Below are 20702 nucleotides of genomic sequence, written 5' to 3' on the forward strand. Positions count from 1 at the left end.
AAAGGTAAAAGACGATCGATCCAGCGTGCTAATCTACTATTATAGGATTTATTTGATCTATTTTCTTTCATAATGGATAGTAATGCTCGGTGATCTGTGATAATTGTGAATGATTTGCCAAATAAATAATATTTAAAATATTCTACAGACCACACCACACCTAATAATTCGAGTTCATTAATACTATAGCGTTCCTCATTAGAGTTAAGGAAACGAGACGCAAATGCAACTGTGTTCCGTCCCGAAGACGAACGTTGTTCTAGTGCTGCTCCTAAACCCGCTCTTGAAGCGTCGCATTTGATCCGCGTTTCCAAGTGAGAATTACAGTGTGTATTTTCTGTGGTATTTGCAACTTTATCTTTAATTGCTTGGAAATGTGTATCAAGTTCGGTGTTCCAAATGAATTTTGTGTTCTTTTTTAATAAGGGACGAAGGGGATGACACAACTGAGACAAATTAGGGATAAACTTTCCAAGGTAATAAACAGAACCTAAGAAAGATCTAAGCTGTTTTAAATTTTTAGGTGCTGGTAGTGAAGCGATTGCCGCTGTTTTTGACTCAAGTGGAGCTATTCCTGATTGACTAAACTTATGTCCCAACCATTCGATTTCGGTTTTTGCAAAATGACATTTAGGTAAGTTGATTCGTAAGTTATCCTCATCTAATTTCTTTAAACATTTATAGAGTTTTAAGTGATCATCTTTAGAACCACGACTAACTACTATAATGTCATCCAAAAAACAGTAAGTATTTTGAAGTCCGACTAAAGTGTAATCCATCACTTTTTGGAAAGCTGCTGGCATATCAGTTAAACCGTAAAAACCTGTAATAAAACGGTATGTTCCAATTTTCTCACCGCTAATGATATTAAAGTTACAGTGTTTAGCCGTTTCCGGATCTAATTTAAGTTGACTGTATGCGTACTTCAAATCCAGTGTTGAATAATATGCTGTTTCTTGTGATGCGGATGTATTCAAATTCTGTTGGATTGTGTCAATCAGATTATCAATATCTGGCATTTGAAAATTGTTTTTATGAATAGATTTATTTAAGATTTTGGAATCTAAAGCTAATTTAACTGTTTTATCTCTTTTAACTGTAATGACTATAGGTGAAAGAAAATTTTTATCTGAACAACTGTTTAATTTTATGATGTGTTTTTCGTCAAGTAGTTTTTTAAGTTCTATATTAACGAGTGGTTGTAAGTTAATTGGAACTCGTCGCCCTTTTTGATGTGTAGGTGTAAATTCATTATGAAATGTTGACTTTACTGAATGTTTTAAATATTTACCGAGACGGGTGATGAGATCTGGAAAATCAAAAGAGATCTGCCTCTTGATTGGACATTGATTTTGATCAATATTAGCAACTTGTTTCAATTGAATAACAGAAACGCCTAGCTTTGGAAAGAGATCTCGTCCAATGATGGGTCGGTGACCATCTTCCACGACAGTTACATCAACGCCCGTGGTTATCCAGTCATTACACTTTATTGATGTATTGATTACACCTACAATCTTGATTATATCATTGGAAAAGGTTTTCAGATCATGTATTTCGGGTGACTGTACCCAATAGCTTTCGTTACATTCGGACACCACTGTGTCCGCCAGACTTTTGTTTACAATAGTGCATACGCTGCCCGAATCCACCAATGCTTTTGTGTTTGTATTTCCAACACAAATGTCTAAATTTACGGGTTCTACTTCACGAGTGTCGTTTTTGATGGAAATTGCAGCTACACAGTTATCGTTATAGTCATCGTAATCAGAGTCGTAGTTGGCATCGTAAATGCTTTTCTGCTGTAAGAGCTTGCTGATATTGTTAACTTGTTCCGCCGCCGTTGTTGAAGTACCTACTGTAGCCGCTTCAGAAACCGAGTCATCTACATAGTTTACTCTAGGTTTTGGTTTACTAGATTGTTTTAATTTGCGACAAACTTTTGCAAAGTGATTAGCGATTTCACAATTTTTACAAGATTTTCCACGAGCAGGGCAATTTTGTCTATGAGAAGGAGTCCAGCCATAGCCACAATTTGGGCAAATCGTAGGTTTGACAAATTGGTTTGTCGGTGCTCGAGTTCTATTCCACGATCCTTGAACACTATTTATTGATTGACTTGAAATTTCATTTGTAGTGTTGGGAATGGAAGTTCCAGAAATTTTCAATTGGTTTTGTATTCCCATTTCAATGTTCATTGCCACCTCGAGAGCTTTTTAGCCGTCCGTGTCTCTTTGTGTAGCTCCCTTTGGATTTCACCATCTTGCATATTAGCAATAAAGACATCTCGAATGATCGACTCCTCGTGACTTCCCAAATCACAGTTTAGAGACATCTCTCGAAGACACCCGAAGAACTTTTCCACAGGTTCTCCTTTCATTTGTTTCCGAGTGAGAAATGTGTATCGATCAAATGTGATATTTCTTTGCTTCGTGAATACACCATCAAGACAATCCCAAAGAATTTTTGTTGTCACTCTATCTATCTGGATATTCGGCTCTTGTGAACCGAATATTCGTCTCCCTTCTATTCCCAAGCTGAGGTATATTAAAGAGACTGCTTTGTTATCGCAGTACTTCTAAGGTTTTTCTCCACACAGTATGCCAACAAGTTCTATTTTTTGACATCTATTGAGCCACGAATTTTTGAGCTGCTCGTTTCTAGTACGTCGGTCTCGTTCACTTTGAGCCGTGCTATTTTCGACATCAGCCTCGTAAATGGGTTCTGGGGGTAGAGTGACTTTGTCCAGAGGGTCGTCAAGGAGAGTGTCAATTGATATTCCTTTAGCCATGATAGCCAATTTTAGCATGATCTGCCATCTATCCCATCGCAATGGATGTTCAAGTGTTGGTTTATCCCAAAAGGGCTCGATTCCCAAGAGTGCACGTTCTTTAGTTGATGACTGCGCCATGTGATATCTCTGAGTGTAGAGATATAATTCGTGTCACTAATCCACTTAGAGTTAGGTGAATGGATTCGAGGCGCGAATCCAACTTTTACTGAATTAGTGGATTACCACTTTTAGAATTAGTAGCAATCGTGTTGCGAGTGCAGACAAAATTATTGAGAGTGGATTTCCTTCTCAAATCCAATAGGAGCTTGACTAGTGCAAAACAGACTAGATTGAATGCAACTGAATTCAGAAACAAGATTCAAGAGAATGAATAAATAATCAAAAGTGGGGGATGTGAACAATCTGAAATATTGACTTTTTAGTCGGCGGTAAATTACTTGTATTATGAAATGATGACTTTAGTCTGACAAGGACAAGAATAAATTATTTAGTACAACTTAATGAATACGAACTAAAATAAGGTACAACCGTACCACACATTTTTTTCGGAGTTATTTAAAACAATCACAGATTTTACCGCGGCAGTGATAGCGAGGTCAGTTTTGTTCTAGCGGTAAATTTTTGCAACTAATAAAGAAATAAATTGTCGTTTTATAATAATTCTTTGCACTTTTAATCGTCTCCATTACAAAAAGTCTGTTTCATTTAGTGAACCTAATTTAAAAATCTCATTTAAGTTCAAAAGATGCCAAAGAATGATAAAACTAAGTTTTTCTTTTTTTGTTCTTTTAATGTTAGTTACAGCCCAGAATCCAATCGCAACTCAGTTGCTGGCGAATACAATTTACAAACAAAGAAAGGCCAATTAATATACATCAAAATTCCAGTGAGAAAACTTGTTGTTTTTCGGCTTCGAAAATGTTTCTGCGTAAAGGTTTTAGCAAAACTTCGAGGTGTTGCTGTATTTTCGGTAATCTTTTGAGCCTCAGTAAAAACATGCACAATAACTAGCAACAAGATGACTATTTTATTCTGTTTTAGTTCAAAGGATATTGTTTTTAGTTAAGGCTTTTAAGTTTTTGATAATGTTTTCAAAAAATTCATTGGTTTTTTAAGGTTTGAAATTTTTTTCAATTTTGCCACCTTTCAACTTTGACTCATCCAACCGAGGGGTTGCATTGTTTATCTTTTGAGTTAGAAAATAGGCTGTGCTGATGTTTTATTATGTGATGAATGTTTTAGGCTTTGAAACTTTGAAACTGAACTTGATTCTAAAACAAATTTTTGGGCTTTTTGCTTTCTTCTGCTATCATTTGTGTTGTTCTTTTTTGCTGTAGTGCTCAGATATAACATTAGTGAAAACTCAGAAATCTTATTGGTTTTATCTTATTTGCGCTGAAACAATGAGCATTTGATCATATTCAATGTCTTTAGTGAATAGATTACGATTTCGAAGCATTCCACACCGTTAACTTGCAGTTATCGACATTTTGATTTTTGACTGATTTTGTTCGTTTTGTACCGTTAGACATTTTGGATAATCAACGGTTCCCTATTGAGCTTCAAATAAGCTCATTTAATGATTTCAGTTGATAGCTTATGTTTTTTATTACCTTTTTCAAAAAACTATGAGCGTATTTTTAGCTTTGCCTTTTTGTTTTTTATATATGTTGTTTATCTCAACAAAGCCGAGTCTTATGTCTTTTCTGGTGGAAAGCTTGTCAATTGTTCAATTTAGGTTTTTTCTGATGCTTTCTGAATTTGTTAATAAACTTTTTTAAGATTATATAGACTATGAGTTTTGGTCGTAGTTAAAGTCTGTTGTTTTTTTTCCTATTTTGTTGTTTGTCTTGTCTCCTAGTTTCCTTAATAGGAGGTAACTTTGGCCCTCTATTGAGGCATTATTAATTTTTAGTGGTTTGAGTTTAGAGCGATTTTTTAAATGGATGCACCAATTGTTTTCGAACAATATGTGAGTTTTTGAAATTTTTCACTATTCTTCCTCAAATGGTAGGCAATTAAGCCAAAAATGTGATTGAGCGGGTTCGGAATTTTATGTGCTAATGCACATTACCGAGCCTCCTTGTTTAGAATCGGAGGTGAGAAAAGTTTAATGTAGTCTTAATAAATAGAGTAAATTTAGAGTAAAATAGAGTAAATAGAGTAAATTTAATACCAATTTTTATTGTAACTGATGATGATTATAAAAATGGATCCCCTTTCCAAACACCAAAATCAGATATTATATCAAATAATGAATTATGACTCTCTAATGTAAATAACAGAGTTTTGTCACTGATCACTTGAACAAATACATGATTTACCTGAGGCGCTCCAGTGTTCGCTTGAACAGTGTTCCAATTTAGCAGAATTATTTCAGCCAGCTTTAATTAAACTATGAACGCCGGAACACAGCCAACTTACAGCAACCGCGAGGTTTAATTAACGCATAGATTAAACAGATTTCCCTACATACAGGACGGGACTTAGAATGGAGACCCGTTTGAAGATTTAAAGATTATCCAGATTTGGGAGAAGGGTAGAAACGGGAACAGAGAGACAACAAAAACAATGATTAATTAACTAATCTGTAAGCATAATGCTTACAAAGCAGAAAAACAGAGGTTTGTAAAACACACTCGCTTTGCCCTAAAATTTTTGGCACAAAAGATTTAAACTTTCAAAAAACTTTAATGGTACATCAGTATGACTTTTAAAAACAGATATTTATGTATCGCTTTGTTCCAATTGGAGAAGTGAGCCGTCCGAAAAGTTTGCATTGTAATCAATTGAGATGAAATTTGGTGGCTTTTATTTACAAACAAGGAAAATGGCTGTCAATCAAGTTTGCAACGTGCCTTCGGTCAATGCAATCACTGACACTAAAGTGCTTCAGAAAGGAAAGAAACTGTTCATGTCGTGAACAAAAACATCTTAAATTATACACACCAATTTTGCAATGGGGAATATTGAAATGTTCTGCCAACTTATCTCAAAACAAAGTGCCTGAGCCAATATTTGAAGGCACGTGTCAAGTTGTGTTATGGAACCAATTAAAAGAGAAGGGGGTTGTTAAACTGTTTCACGCCGCTTTTAGGGAAAACCGACTCGGAAGTAACACGGTTGCACCTTCGAGCACGTTGGGTGACAATTAACATAAAACTAATTCTAAAAGAAACTGAGCGTAGAAATGTATAGCCAAATTGCAAATGGTCGAAAATAATGTTGATAACATGCAAAATATGAAAGAAATGGTTGACGTCAGACTGGAGTCAGTTACTCGAGTTTTCTTCGGAATGATCAAAGAAACCTTTTGATAGAAAAAGGTCGTCCAGAAAAACCCTGACAAAAGAACTCAGACTGTTACACCGAATGATCACAAAAATTTTAAAGAAGAAACTAGTTTCTTCGATTTTAAAACTCAAAATATCTTCTGTACATTTTATTGCAATTTAGTAGAAAAGGAAAAAGTAGGTTGCTGCAAAACTTGCTGAGATTACTTTTGATTGAAACAGAAAAAAAGTATCACTAAAAGATTCTTTTCATATTTTTTTGCAAAATACAACTTGATTAATGAAGACTAGTTGGCAAACAGTGGACGGTACGACAACAAACAGGCAACTTGTTTGTACTCTTTTGCAGAAAAATGATAAAATTTGGTGATGAAAAAAAAAAATTTTCCAGATCTACAATTTTTGCGATACAGATGCAAGGGGACTTCAGATATGGAAGCATAATCTGTTATGAATCGAGTTTCGTTGCTATTGACAGAATCGTAGAAGAACTGATGCTTTAATCACCAACCAATTGTGAATTGCTGTGATTCGGGTGAGCTATTGGCTTCATTAGATCCAAGCTCAAGGTCTGTGTCATACGGACTAAATATTGCTACCAATATCCATTAATGTATTTAGTGCAATTTCATTCAACCCAGTGCAGTATTTAGGACGTTTTACCATTAAATTATTTTACTCGAAGAATTTGATTTAATCTTAATTTTGTTCATGTTCATTTTGTTCTGGGAGACGGCAACAATCCTACCACCTCTTTCGTGGGAGAAGTGGACTCAGCAATGGAAACTCGCTCTACTAGCGAAAGAAAGAAACTAAATCGAAACTCTTCCAAGCGGACCACCTTCAGCAGTCGAAAGGGACCGCAAGATCCGAAATCAACATTTTAAAGTAACCTGGCAGAACAAATGCAAGAAAACCGATGAAGTCGACATTCTTTGTGTGAACAAACCGTGGGCTATCTGTGACCAAAAGACAACTTTTCTCCTCTACCTCTGCGATGGGACAGAGGGTTGTAGAATTTTTAAATGTATGCACACACATTTACTCAATTAAAAGGAACCAATGAAAGAATTATGGAAATTCATGAAAGATTCATTTATAGGAACTCATATAAACGTTAATTGACTCCATTTCACAACATTTAACAGATAGACAAAACAGTCAACAGGCCTATGTTTTAATTAAAGAATTTAAATTTGCATACAGGCAATCATAATTACAAAAATTTACAGCAAAACATTGTAATTTTAATATTTTTTGTGTCAAATCAACGGGCACATACAGACTTGAAACTGATTTTTTTGGCTTTACTGATATGGCAGCAAAATTTCAAAACGCATTGGATTATGCTTATGATGATGCTATTAAAGATAGACCCGACCTAACACATATTCTCAATTTCAGTCTGGAACAAGGAATTGTAGGGCCCCAGTTCCGCCTAACTACTTCAGCGTCAACTGCACTGCAACTGACAGTCATCTTACGTGAAAATAAAAAATCTTAACAAGTAAGCGTCTCATCGGACTCTGAATCTTCTACAATTAGAAGAAATAAAAGAGAAAAGAAAAAACCAGTCACAGAGTCAACAAACCCAAACAATTGTAGACATGCAGTCTACACGGTTATTCATTAGAAATGCCAACTATGGATTTAACATTCTTGGGTACAGCATCACCCCATAACCCAAACGAAAGATGAACAAATGATCCCAATCTAAACATACCTATGGAAAGAGAAGTGACTGTGTATGAGGCGGAGCAATGCCAAGGTGAGAAATCTGACTAAAACTTCCTTATTACTTGACACAATCTATATGTTTGATTAATACATTAATATTTTACTATAGTTTAACCGGCGAATAGGTAAAAATTTTCTATTTCATCTATTAAACTTTATCATTTCTTCACAAATGGGGAAATATCATACTAATTGGATATTGCTACCAAAATCCATTATTGTATTTAGAGCAATTTCATTTAATTCAGTGCAGTATTTAGGACATTTTACCTTTACTGTTTTTGTTGAAGAATTTGATTGAATGTTAATTTTGTTCATGTATCAAACAGTAAACCGTCATAAACAAATTTCAAAGTCCTGTCGTGGTTCGTGATCAGCCTATGCTCATTTGAATTTCCTATTGTGATTAAAACTGTTAATTATCTTTCATTTTTTATTTTGTGCTGCTAACTTTCAGTTGTAATTAAACTCTGCAAATCGCTCTCCAAAACGAGTTAAGAAGTTAAGATAAATCATTCGAGGTGCGATCTCACGATACTGAAAGTAAAACTAAGAGTTTGTCTTAAATAACTAGCATTTGCGAGTCAATCTCCTAACTCTAATAATTAAGTGCCAAGCGCGACGTAATTGGATCAAGTAAAAAACCAAGCAGCATGACTGTCTGCAATAGACCATCTTTACATGTTCGAAACACCTGCCGATTAATTGGTGGAAAGAGAAAATTTTCTCTATAAGGAAGAAATGGCCGATTGAAACTAAAGAAAGTAAACAAGAGCGGAGTCTTTTCTACGCGACCTATTATGATTTTTGAGTCTCTATGTATTATAGCACTCTCAACTGCTTCGTGTGGATCATTTTAAACAAGTCCAGAACCGGTTTTTTGTTGTGTTCAGAAGATTGTCAATCACTAAGGTTGATATCAGTTTTGGTAGCGAGTTTTAGTACTCTTTTGAGTGGAAAGGTTAATTTGATTGCTTTTTCTATTTTCGTGCATTCGTACGACTGTTCAGATGGATCATTGGTTCGCACAGATCCAATCAAATTACGCTGAGCTTTGCAAAAAAACTAGCATAGTGGCTATCAATTACTATCACATTATTCTGTTTTTTGGTGGCTGTTTTCCGAAAAACCTGCCTAGTATATGACACCACAGAATTTTTAAAATATATTCAGCGTTTTCAGCCTATCTGATGTTTTAGTTTCTGGGTGAGGCCAGTTCTTTCGGGTGGGGAAATTCCTTCTAATATTCATTTAAATTACCCATTTTTGGAATGAAACTGTTTCTAGCTAAAATTTTTTTCTACATTGTTGATTTTTGGCCTCTTTTTGTCTTAAATTGGTTTTTTGGAATTTTGCGTGTCCAATTTGCTTAGAGCTGCATTAGTAGTAAGGTATATATACAGGAAAATTGGGAGGAGGGATACTTCGAGATCTTTTTGGCAAAAGGGGTATCCCTGATCTCTTAGGGCAGATCTTTTATGTTAAGAAAATGGTAATTGCGCTACATTTATTTGTCTGGCGGCCTATTGTTGGTGTTGCGCTATTGGAAATTGATTCCACTTTTGAATTCTATTGCTTATGTTTTGAAAAACCTAGCATAGTAGATTTGAATTAAGACTGATTTAATACGTTAGAACATATAGAATAGAATTGTATTAGAAATTGTTACAGAAAAGAGAATTAAACACGATAAAAATCGTCAAATTGAATAGAAAATAGCGCCTTGTTTTGCTAATTAAGAGTCTCATTCTATTGCCTCATACTCAATAAATATGTTAAAGTCTGGGCGTTCTTGTTCTATCTCATTTTCATCGGTATTTTTGTCAGAATCAATATCAGACTCTCTGATTGCGGTGGTTCTTAAGAAGCCGGGGTCAGCAATTTCGGCGCTGTCAATATTCGTTCCAACTCGGGTTTGAATTTCACTCTAGTTTTCAATTTCGTACAATACTCCAGACAACCAGGAACTCAAGGATTCTTTATCAAAAATTTTTTCTTCGTCGAAGGAACAATCGTGGACGATATTTAAGCGACCATACGGAAATGTATCGATCCCATTGTCAAGAAAGAATCGTTTATCGTCGAAAGCGTTGAGCGACAATTTTTTAATGTTTACTGTATGGAGTTGGTGGCTGCTAAAAGCTACTTTAAGGTTTTGGGTGCGGATCAAACTAACGGGGGAGAGAGTTTCTTTGAATCTGTCATGCGTCAGTTGTCGTTGTGCTATTTTTGTGACGCCATTAGCTGATTTCTTCTCCTCAGCATCTAAATTATTATATTGAACATCAGTTACAGTCCCAACTAACAAACTGTAAATTGATACGTGTGAGTGTGATGAAAACTAACTTACCAACTGCATTTATTGATTAGAGTTTCGGCTTGAGAGCACAAAATTCTTGAATAGGAACGCTGACGAACTCGTCCATAAACTTCAGGACGATATATTCGTTCATTTTGGAGAAGAGCGAATGCTGTGGTGGATATTTAGAAAAACCGAATTGCTGCAAGATATGTAATTTTTGGCGTATATCTTCGTAAACGTGTATTGTATTGATTCCATATAGCAGTGAATCAGAATGTGTAGTTTGCCAAGATAAAGTGGACATGCCCCTACAATAAAAGGTTTATTCCAATTTTGTCTGTTTATCAAAAGATTTATCCTTTTTTGCAGTTTTTATTGCAGCCATGCTTTCACCAAAGATTTTGAACGATTTGAATAGAAAATTCTGCGTTATTGTAGCACTTTCTGAGCAATTTGAACAATAACAACTTGACCACGGTTCCTTTTCGACTCCCACATTTTTCCAAACGCCGAATTCTTCATGCCTTTATAGAAATTCTTGCCAAAAGCAGTACAAGCAGCAATCCCGCTACTGGAGTTAGCTCCATGTAGAATCGCATCCAGTTGGATTGCTCAAACTTTAATGCTCTACGAAGTTTTGTGATTTTGAGCCAGTTGAATTATAAAATTGTGCCAGCCGATAGTGTAGCGTGTAGTGGTTTTTAGGCAACAGCGTTTGAAAGAGTTTCGATCCAGATGACTTTCCGGGCAGTGCATCTGTGCCTTCAAAATTTTTTTATCCACTCAGCACAGAGTGTTTGATTTTCAACTTCGATGGCGCCAGAGATAAATCTGCAAGAGATTAATGAATTTCGGGTGGATAATCGATATCAAATTCAACGATGTAGCCATGCTGTGCCATTGTCGACATTTTGAGTTTTCCTTTGAGCGTGATGAGTGGGTCTAGCGCAAAATCCTTTAGTGGCAAACAATCACTTTGCATAATGCCGCCGTGATGTTTATTTGCGTCTAACATCAACGCATATGTAGACGGTTTAGAAGATCATAGTTGGGTATATGGCAGTTGTTTGCTTGAAAGAGTCGTTGCTCATAGATTGAAGACAATAATCCGCGCATCATGTTCTCTACAAGTTCAATTTGTTCTCTCTCGGTTAGCAATTGCAAGTCGGGCTGGCATACCTTGAGGAAGGCGTCTCCAGATAAGTTTGATGCTCCATATTACTGTGCACAATTGAGGCCGTACGTGTCATAGCAGATATCTCTGAAAGCCTCAAAGACGCACGCCAGGAGCACAATGTCAACGGTTACATAAAGGTCGTGGTAGTTAACGATGTTTTGACAACCGATTCTGAAAACACTAATCAAGCATGATTTTATTCAGTTTCGCTGATTTTTATTTCACCGCCATGCAATGTACTTTTCCATTCCGATAATGGTGGCAAGACTTTTTCTTCAAAAACTTGTTCTGATGTGATGTAGGAATAACAGTAAAAAATTTTTTGGCAGAGAAGTTGAAACTCGCTATTGGAGTAAGAGTCATACTAAGAGACTAGAATGTCGAAGCGATTGTCAGGCAGATCAGCTACCTAGGACTCGAGTCATTGGGGCATGATCTTATACGAGTCAATGAACCTTGTTTATTCGAAGAAGGGTACTTGCTTTCTGGCCCCCGATTCAAAGTTTTTTATGAGCACTGCGACAGAGAGTCATATTTTTTTTGATAGTTTTAATGTAAAAGTAGATGTAATGTAAATGTAGAGTCATATTTAGTTTTATTCAGTAAAAGGTATATCTTCAAACTTCATTTTCGGCTCACACTCTGCAAGTGCAAGACATATTTGATGAATATCATACTTTTTGATATTGTGACGAATCATTGGCGTAAAGTTTAATGTTCTGCCACGAGTGTTACGGAGTTGATGGGCCCACCCTAGAAAATGACTATCATAGTGACAATGGTCAAGATTAAGCTCAGCCACATCATTTCTTTCGTTTTCACAGATCACACAACTCGTGTTAGTTTCACGTGCTGAAAATGGTATTCTGTAGGGTCCGTAGAAGGCTCTTTTTCGGTTATAGATATCGCGCGCCAGTGCGTGCTAAGATTTTACAAATTCATTCAAACCCTTGACACCTTTTTTGATTTCAAAGTATCCAGGAGTTGCTTTACCGTGCTCTATGGCTGCAATAGCATAACCACACGGTTCAAGTTTTTCAATTGCTAATGTGTGGAAATTAGAGGGCGAGGGTTGTGCTGCAGCAATCGCAACAAGATATGATCCTGCGTCGAAGTATAGAACAATAGGAAGAAACCAGCGTGCTTTCCAGTTTCGGAACTGTAGGGAAGTGTTGCTTGCTTCTTGCTTAACAATTTCACATCCTGCAAATTCGCTGCATGTTTTAACATGGTTTTGATAGGTTTCTCTGTTTGTACACAAATGAAAACAATTTCGACTTATACGTTGCGCTGCACTGTGCACTATACCTTTGAAGTATGAGACAAATCGTTCGAGATTCAAGATGAGCACGTAGTGATGGACATTCTCAACGTGGAGGAGAAGAAGATCCATTGTGAAGGACTTTTTGGCTTTTTGGTGACGTAAGTCATCACCAAACGTCAAGCAAAACCGGTTAGTGAAGACGAATACAGTTTTCAGATTTTGATTCGTTTAAGGGGAATATTTAATTTTCAGTGATATTATTTAAGAAACACGGAATTGCCTGAAAACATGGACGCGAACGTCGTCGGCGTTTTCAAAATACCGGATCCTGTTTATTGGCATCGGCATCTGATAGTATCCGACGGGATGTCGTTTTGCATTCCTGTACGTATCTGGATTCGTCTTTTCGTTTCCCGATCGACCTTCTGTCAGTAAGTGGATTCAATTTTTGGTGTTATACGCGACAACGAAACAATACACGAAGAAGAGGTGATTAAAATGGTTCCGTATGTTGAGCAATGAATGGCATCCAGTCAGGAAACCAGGTAGAGCTATATATGACGATGCATGCACAGGCAAAGGCAACTTACTTGATTTCCAGTCTCCTAACTTTGCGTAGGATCCATCCACTGCCTTATGATGAAACCATGAAGAGAATATTCAACATTTTGCTCAACATCTTCAAAAATTCTTCATTTGAGAGTCCGTCCAGGTACACTGTAAACATTTCAGAGCTAGCAAAGATTTCAATATTTAGTTCTTCGTTTTCAATTTTTTGTTGTTTTTTTCTTTGTAGAGATCCAGAGACGCGAAGAACTGAACTTTATTGGCTGCATTCAAAACTTCGGTGTTTATAAGGTCAATTATGATGTCTCTATTGTTCAGCATGGAATTCGTGAGGTCTTGGTCATGCTCCGTTCCATCAATAATGAAAACTTTCTCGAGGGCAGTCCGTGTTGATCTCTTATGTGTGGCAAAGCAATCAGCAGAGTCAAAGCCAATATATCTTTAGAGGCAGCATTGTACTATCGAGTTATGGCGGTTTCCAAAATGTTGTTCGAGAGTTCAAAGATCTCTTAAACTGAAAACACAGTGTTCACAGCGGTACACTGGCATTCCGGCTTCATCAGGATGCAAGGTTTTTGTTGACAATTGCGGTTGGTGCGAAATGTCAACTTGGAGTTCCAAAATTTGCTTGAGAAACTCATACTTGAATCAATTTGATGACAAAATGGTTTTGTGTTTGAGCTAAACCAAACCTTCAGCTCTCTAAAAAATAACCAACGTCTTGATTGGTTCAATTTGAAAACATGTTCAATTTCTTTCAAATTAGTTAACTAAAAGATTACACAAGTGTGAACAATATCATTGTGCAATTGTCACAGCCCAATCAATTAAATTAATAGATGGATGAAGCTTTAAAACAACAATTTTTAATCCCGTTTGAGGGTGTTTAGCATTTTGTGCAAATTTAGTCCCTGTATAATGCAAATTCGATCATTCGCCAATGAGGGCTTAAATCATGTTTTTTGCAAATCCTTTTCATATATGACTGGTAATCTGGCTAAAGAGAGCTACAATCATGTCTTAGGGAAAGTTGAATTAAAATGCAACTACCAATGCATTGCCGTATTAGCCGGAACAAGACGTGGGTAGTTTCTGTGCAGTATATGCGTAATTTATATGCAATGACGTGTTTTAGCAAGCCTTATATTGTTAAATAGCTTTATTGGTGATCTAGTGCATATTTGAATCTCTTTTTGTGTATGAAGAAATTGATTATTACTATTTTATTAAAACAAAAACGTTGAAAAAAAAACATTTTTGAAAGTGGTTTTGTGTTTTAGTATAACAAGTCTAATCAATGATTTTTGGAGGTGGTAGCAGAATCAATTGAGCATTGAAAACTTTTCTGAAATTAAGAAAAAATGTTTTCAAAACTTGGAAAAAAATTGATTTTTTTGTTTCTTTTTCGCATTTTTTAATGGAGCTCATACTTGGCGAACAGCTAGGATCATCATGTTTATGATCAAAGTATCACAGCAGGAGATTTTATGAAGACTAGTATTTACAGAACTTTGGAAAAACCTCGGGAACACGATTTTTCAAAAATCCGGCAGCCACATGTTTCCAATAGAAAAGAAGTGTTTGCCAAAACCAAGTTCCCGGGTTTTTTTTGGCCAAGATAATGTTAACCTTTTAATACTGTTACAAGGCCGTAAGAAAAGCTCATTCTAAGTATTTTTCTGCAAAACAACCACGTCATTGATTTTTTGCAATTTTTCTGACAAGTTGATCTTTTTTTCAGAAAAAAAGGGAATATTCTATTAAAAATTTTCTTTCTAAAGCAACACCTTCAAATTTAGTAAAAAAAATATAGGGATAAGATTGTACCTGACCGATAGAGGAGAAAAAGTGTTAGGTGTGATAATTTCGTCGTAACAGGGAACCACAGGCAAGCGTAGGTTACACGTGTGTGGTCTACTCGTCCGACTTGATTCCTATCGCAAGTTAATCAAAACCACCTGGCGTTCAATTAAACTTTGTTAATAATTGTGCAGTTTTAAGGCTTGTGCCTAATTCTGTTATAGGCAAAGCAATCAAACACATTTGTTTTCCATCAAAGTTCATGGCAAATTTGGTTGGCCTGTGGGTGTGCCGGGTGAGCAGAAGTCAAATTTTGGGAACAAATCAAAAAGTTTCCCTCGCTTGAAATACCTTCAAAACTTTTTCTTGCTCATTTATCAAAAACATTCAACAATTAATTTTCTTATCATCTCTTCAAAGCGTTTCAAAATTGTTTAAGAACAAAAATATTTTTTATCTCTTGGAACTTTTTTATACGAATATTTCTTTCCATATCCTGAAAGACCAAAACAATGTCTGCGAGCGAAAAATTGTGTACCAACCGTTTGACAAAAACTCTGTGGTAATATCCAACAAAATAGAATGAACGAGAAAGAGTAGAACTGGACAACGCCTGAGCACTTCAAGATACCCAAGATCTTCATTAATTTCATTGCAACCTTGCCGGACAAAAAAGTTAGTGAAGAGGGCGGTGGAACCTTTATCACTTCGACGGGTTCGTTCCACTTTTGTCGTTAACACAACATCGTTACACGTATGACATTGTGACACTGCCAAACAAAACTTGAACTATTCTTTACAAAATGGACTGCGACTGTGTGCCTTTTTTTGAAAACCAGTTGGGAGTAGTGTAACCAAGGAGGAGCTGTGAAAAATTCTTCGATTAGAAATTATGAAAAGAAACTTAAAATCTCAGTTTGATGGTGTAAAAAATTGTTTATTAGAAAAATCAAAAATGTGTTTTAAAAAATGTTGAGTCAATTTCTGTGATTCAGTTATTTTGATTTTGTAAAGGAGATTAAAAACTTCTTGTGTTCAAAGAAGAGAAATTTTTATTATTAGTTTGGTTTTCGAAAATTGAATAAAACTTCAAAGGACTAAAGCCAAGTTGAAAAAAAGTTTTTTCGAAAACCTGTAAAAAGTCAAAATACTTGCAAAATGAAGAAGCATGTATAAACATGGTCTTTTAGAGCACAATAACGTCTACAAAATAGGACTCGATCAATTACATTGAGCAATGACGCCTTTGCCAATTTTCAAACCATTTTTTTGAACAAATTGTAAAAAAAACTGGCAAATTTTTAAAGAAAGGCAAAACAACACTGAAAACCAAAAAATTGGGCAATTATTTATGGAGTAATTTTGATGAGCGCATAGTATTCTACAAAAAAACCTCTTAACATGAGTTTTGGAGGAGCAAAATTGCCGGGTCACAGAGAACAAAATCTGTGTTCAGTCAAATTTTTTCGTCTTTATCTTATCACCTTACAAATGGAAGACTGATAAGAAAACTACTGATAAATATCTCATATTATGAAAAACAACACGCTCTTATTTTTTGGTCACCATAAACTTTTTCATATCTATAACAAAAAAAAGTTATTCTTAAAAAAACAAAAATTTTGTCAAAGATAAAAATTCTGTAATATATTTATTTCTTTCAGATCATTTGAAGACATGTAAATTTTTAACGTTGTACTGTAAACTCGTCTTCGAATTGTTTACTTCCCATCTTTTAGAGGAGAATTTTGTACTAGTTGAAAATCGGGTTGATAGATTTTATCCAGGATAACTTCTTTTGTCCGCATCAATAAGAGAATACGGAGGAGAAAGCATTGTGGAGATAGATGCGATTTCAAAAAACTTTGTCAGTAAATGACTGTTTAAAGCCTTTTCCGAACGTCTCGTCTTTTTCACTATGCGTACCAATCAGCAATCAAAAAATTGGGTTTTGAGAATTTGCTGTATTTGCAGTCAAGGACACAAGCCTTCAAACGTTTTTCTTTGTGACTTTTTTCTGTGCGAGTTTTATCGTTCGATTTACTCTAGAATTGATTGTTTTAACATACGCATCCAATTTGTTGAGATATGAATTAACAGCTTTTCTTCTAAATATCTGTAAATTATATTTTTCAAAGGGCGTTTATTTCTTTTTGCTAAAGCAGACTTTTTTTCAATGAACGTACTGTATAAATGATTTCCGCGTTCAATGCATTGTACTTTGAAGGCGCCTAGGAAATCTGTCTCTGTGGCATATTTCATTTTTATTGGCTCAACCCTGAAATACCTTGACAAACAGTTAACAGCCACAAGCAGATAATTTACACCACGGTTGTACTTTGCAAGTTTATCAACATATGCTAGATCCAGAGAACAGATCTAAATTATGTCGCTAAGAACATCCTTAAGCTTTGAAAACCTGAGGCGACGTGATCGGTATTTGGTGAAAGATAGCTGCGTTTCCAGATACATTTTAATTTTCTTCATTGGTAGTTTACTGAAATTTTGCAATTTTTTCGCACTTCCGAATGACGCAGGACCGTTTAAATAAAGCTGGTCAATTGTATTTTCTTTACTTTCATAGACAATTGGCTTTGCATTTTTTCTTTGGTTCAGATTGTCTTCTTCCTTGCTTTTTCTTTGTTTTTTGCTTCGGTTGCTTTGATACGGTTTCTTTTTCATCTTCACTGTAAAACTCATCTACATCCTTTTTTTGCGTGAGTATTAAAAACCAAGTCGGCTGATATATCAAGTTCACTCAAGATTTTGGAATACTTTGACAAGTCAATTTTTTAAGGGTTGTTGTAAATAGTACGAAAAGCTTGTGACCACTACTCCATGAGGCTCATAGTCAATGTGGAGAATGTTAGTCTCTTCACTAATAGAAAAGATATTTGAATTTAAAATTTTATTTAGGATAATTGCAGCTATTTTGGTATTGTTTTCATCCACTAGTTCCAGTTCTAACATTATTGAGTCAAATGCTGAATTCCTCTTCTTCTCACTATTGGCTCGATTTCACTGTCATCACTTGAAAATGATTCAGTTTTTACATCATCTGCATCAATTGCCGCATCGCCGCTACCCTTTGTTCTTTTGATCGACCTATCAGTGTTAGTGTCTGCACCTTGTACTTTTTTCTCATTGTTTCGTTTAGAAATTGGATTAGTACTTTGTAAGAGCGCTAACTGAGTTGGTTTTTGCTGATACATTGGATTATCAAGTATTTCTTCCTTGGTTTGATTTTTTGAAATAAACATTCTTTTGGGATCAAAACAAATTCTTCAGCATGCATTTTTCGACCTTTAAGTAATTTTAGGACATCATTCCCAACGCTTGAATGAGTTCTGGTTTATTGGCTAAAAAAATGTTTTTTCTTCAAACTTGTTTCCTTTGATGATTATTGCTGAAATGAGGTCTCCTGATTTTTAAGTAGCTGCTTGTTCACTGGAACACTGCCATTGATCACAATGAGCAAACACTCACAGAGAGAAATTATAGAACTATTTGGTGCTTGTTTGAGGAACTTTCTGAAATTGATCTCGGCAACTCGAGTATTTGGTTTAGCATACCTAATTTTTTCTCTCTCATCTGTCAATGTAGTGATAACCGCTTTGAAGAAAGGTAGATTAAAAAATTTAGGACTTGGTTGTCCAATATTTAAAAAATAACAAAGCGAGTTTGATGTTTTGGGATATAAGTCAATGAGTAAGCGTCCAAAAGGTTCTTTTGTTGCAAGTTCATAGGTTTCCTTCAAAGAAATTGTATTGTTCATTTGATTTCCAACATAGGTGATCTGCTGTATGTCACTAGATGATTTGAATAAAATGAGATGGGTTGTTTTCAGATCGATTGTACGCTGTTGAAATAGGTTAGGCTTAATATAAATCACACTAATGTTTCTTTAGCGTCTGGCAGTTGGAAGTTTTGAAAAATCTTTGTCATTAAAAATTTCTTCACACGAATCGTCAAACACAAGCCGAGAGTTTTCCACCTGAGAAATAAATTCAAGTTGAGAAAATTTAGTTAAAAAAATGTCCACTTTACGCTCTGTTGTGCTGAACTTTGGCTGGTTGTGTTGATAGAAGTAGTAAACAAAACGAAAATTTGGAGAGCAGGTGTTCCCCAATAACATATGAATTATAAGTTCTGTCTTGCCACAACACGATGGACCACAAACAGCCATACAAATTCTATCACTAGTGGATATTGTGTTGCTCATAGCTTCGGATTTGGAAGATTGTGGCCAACTGTGCACGAAAGCAATGAAAACCAAAATGTTGATTCTTCACAATCAGGTTTGGAAAACACAAGTTTGGTCAAAGACACTCCAATAAGAAAAAGTATTATTACAATTTGAGTAAAAAACGACCTAGGAGCGTGTTAGCCGAGAACTAAAAAACTTTGAAAGTAGTTTGTTTGAAAAAATGAATTAAATTTCAGCTTTTTAGTTTTAACTGCTTTATTTGTTAGTCTTTCTTTCAATACAAGCAACTCATAACAAGTATATCCAGAGTCTTTGTCCTCTTTTTCGTAAGTCAATTTATAGTTTGCCTGCATGCGGTAACCACTTCCATAGTAGACAACAGGCTCTACGTTGCTTTCACTGACCAACATCTTAATTTCATCAGGGAGATTTTCATCGTGAAGAGGTACTTGATTTGGTACTGGCCACTTGTTGTTTCAGTTTTCTCATTTTTGTTGTAACAACATGATACATTTGAAAATATTCAAGCAATGAAAGATAAATCTTCAGCGTCTCAATTTACTTAGTGTTGCAGTGAATCTGTTGTTTTCGCAGAATATTCTGTCCCCGTGATTCTTTTTTCTCTTCGTTTTGAAAAAGTCAAGGTCAACTGATTGTCATTCGTTATGTAACTGCATACTGCTAAAATTGGAGATAAATTCACTTGAAGAACTTATGGAGCTGCCTTCTCCATTCGACGGCTCCTTGGATGGCAGGGAGATCCAATAGGAATTTTGAACTGTGCTTTCCTTTTTGCACAGTGTTTCCTCTTCTGCTTTTCTGGTAGGTAGAAAGAGTACAGAGCTCAAATAATTTTGTCATTTAGCGATTTAATATCTTCAATTTTAGGACATAGAAGAGTTTCCAAATCTACTACCTCTTTCTGCAAGAGAGTTTGAAAAGATTCTGTTTTCTCTTTCCCTCTGGCATAAAATTTTCCTTACGAAAACCGAAGTTTAATGGCCAAAAAATTTGTGATAGAAATCAGAAGGGATAGGTGCAACTCTTCCAAGACAAACCAAATAAAAATTTAATAACCCACATATGAGATCTCCTGTCACTAGCGGAAAGTGAGTTGTAGAAATTTGGCGGAAGAAAAAAAATTGTGTTCAAAAATTATTTGAAAAAAGCGATTACTTTTTTATTATAAAAGCAGTTTTTTTTCAGGAAAACCTTCATAATCTAATATCATTTTTCCTTGTTTCAGCATTCCACCACAGTGAAAAAATTGTTTTTGAACGTCTTCACAAGCAAACGAAAATGCAATCCCGTGATATGACACAAGTACTCGTTCGTAATTGGACAAGGTAACACATAGGAGTATCCAGGGCCTTTATGACTGTACTTTGCTATAAAATCCGATGCGTCATGGAGTTTTGCATGCAGTCGAAGTATTTTGCACAATTTGAAGTAGTTTGTCCAGCGACGAATTACCAATTGTAATTAGACCGCCATACGGTCTCAGCTTCATTGTTGCCTCCAAATCAATATGAGGATCAAGGTATTGACAAGCAGCTAGAAA

General features: G+C 35.5%; 1 protein-coding gene across 1 annotated transcript in view; it reads right to left on the minus strand.

Annotated features, from left to right (window-relative positions):
• The window catches only part of LOC142358649 (uncharacterized), a 71805-nt gene extending 66571 nt beyond the window's left edge, over positions 1 to 5234 (minus strand). Inside the window, exon 1 of the mRNA XM_075410122.1 lies at positions 5119 to 5234. The gene's annotated coding sequence lies outside the window, so the exon portion shown is untranslated. The remainder of the gene's footprint in view (positions 1 to 5118) is intronic.
• Positions 5235 to 20702: the final 15468 nt, after the last annotated feature.

The sequence above is a fragment of the Convolutriloba macropyga genome, chromosome 2 (genome assembly GCF_964194025.1).
Source record: "Convolutriloba macropyga chromosome 2, txConMacr16.3, whole genome shotgun sequence".
NCBI classification, from domain to species: Eukaryota; Metazoa; Xenacoelomorpha; order Acoela; family Convolutidae; genus Convolutriloba; species Convolutriloba macropyga.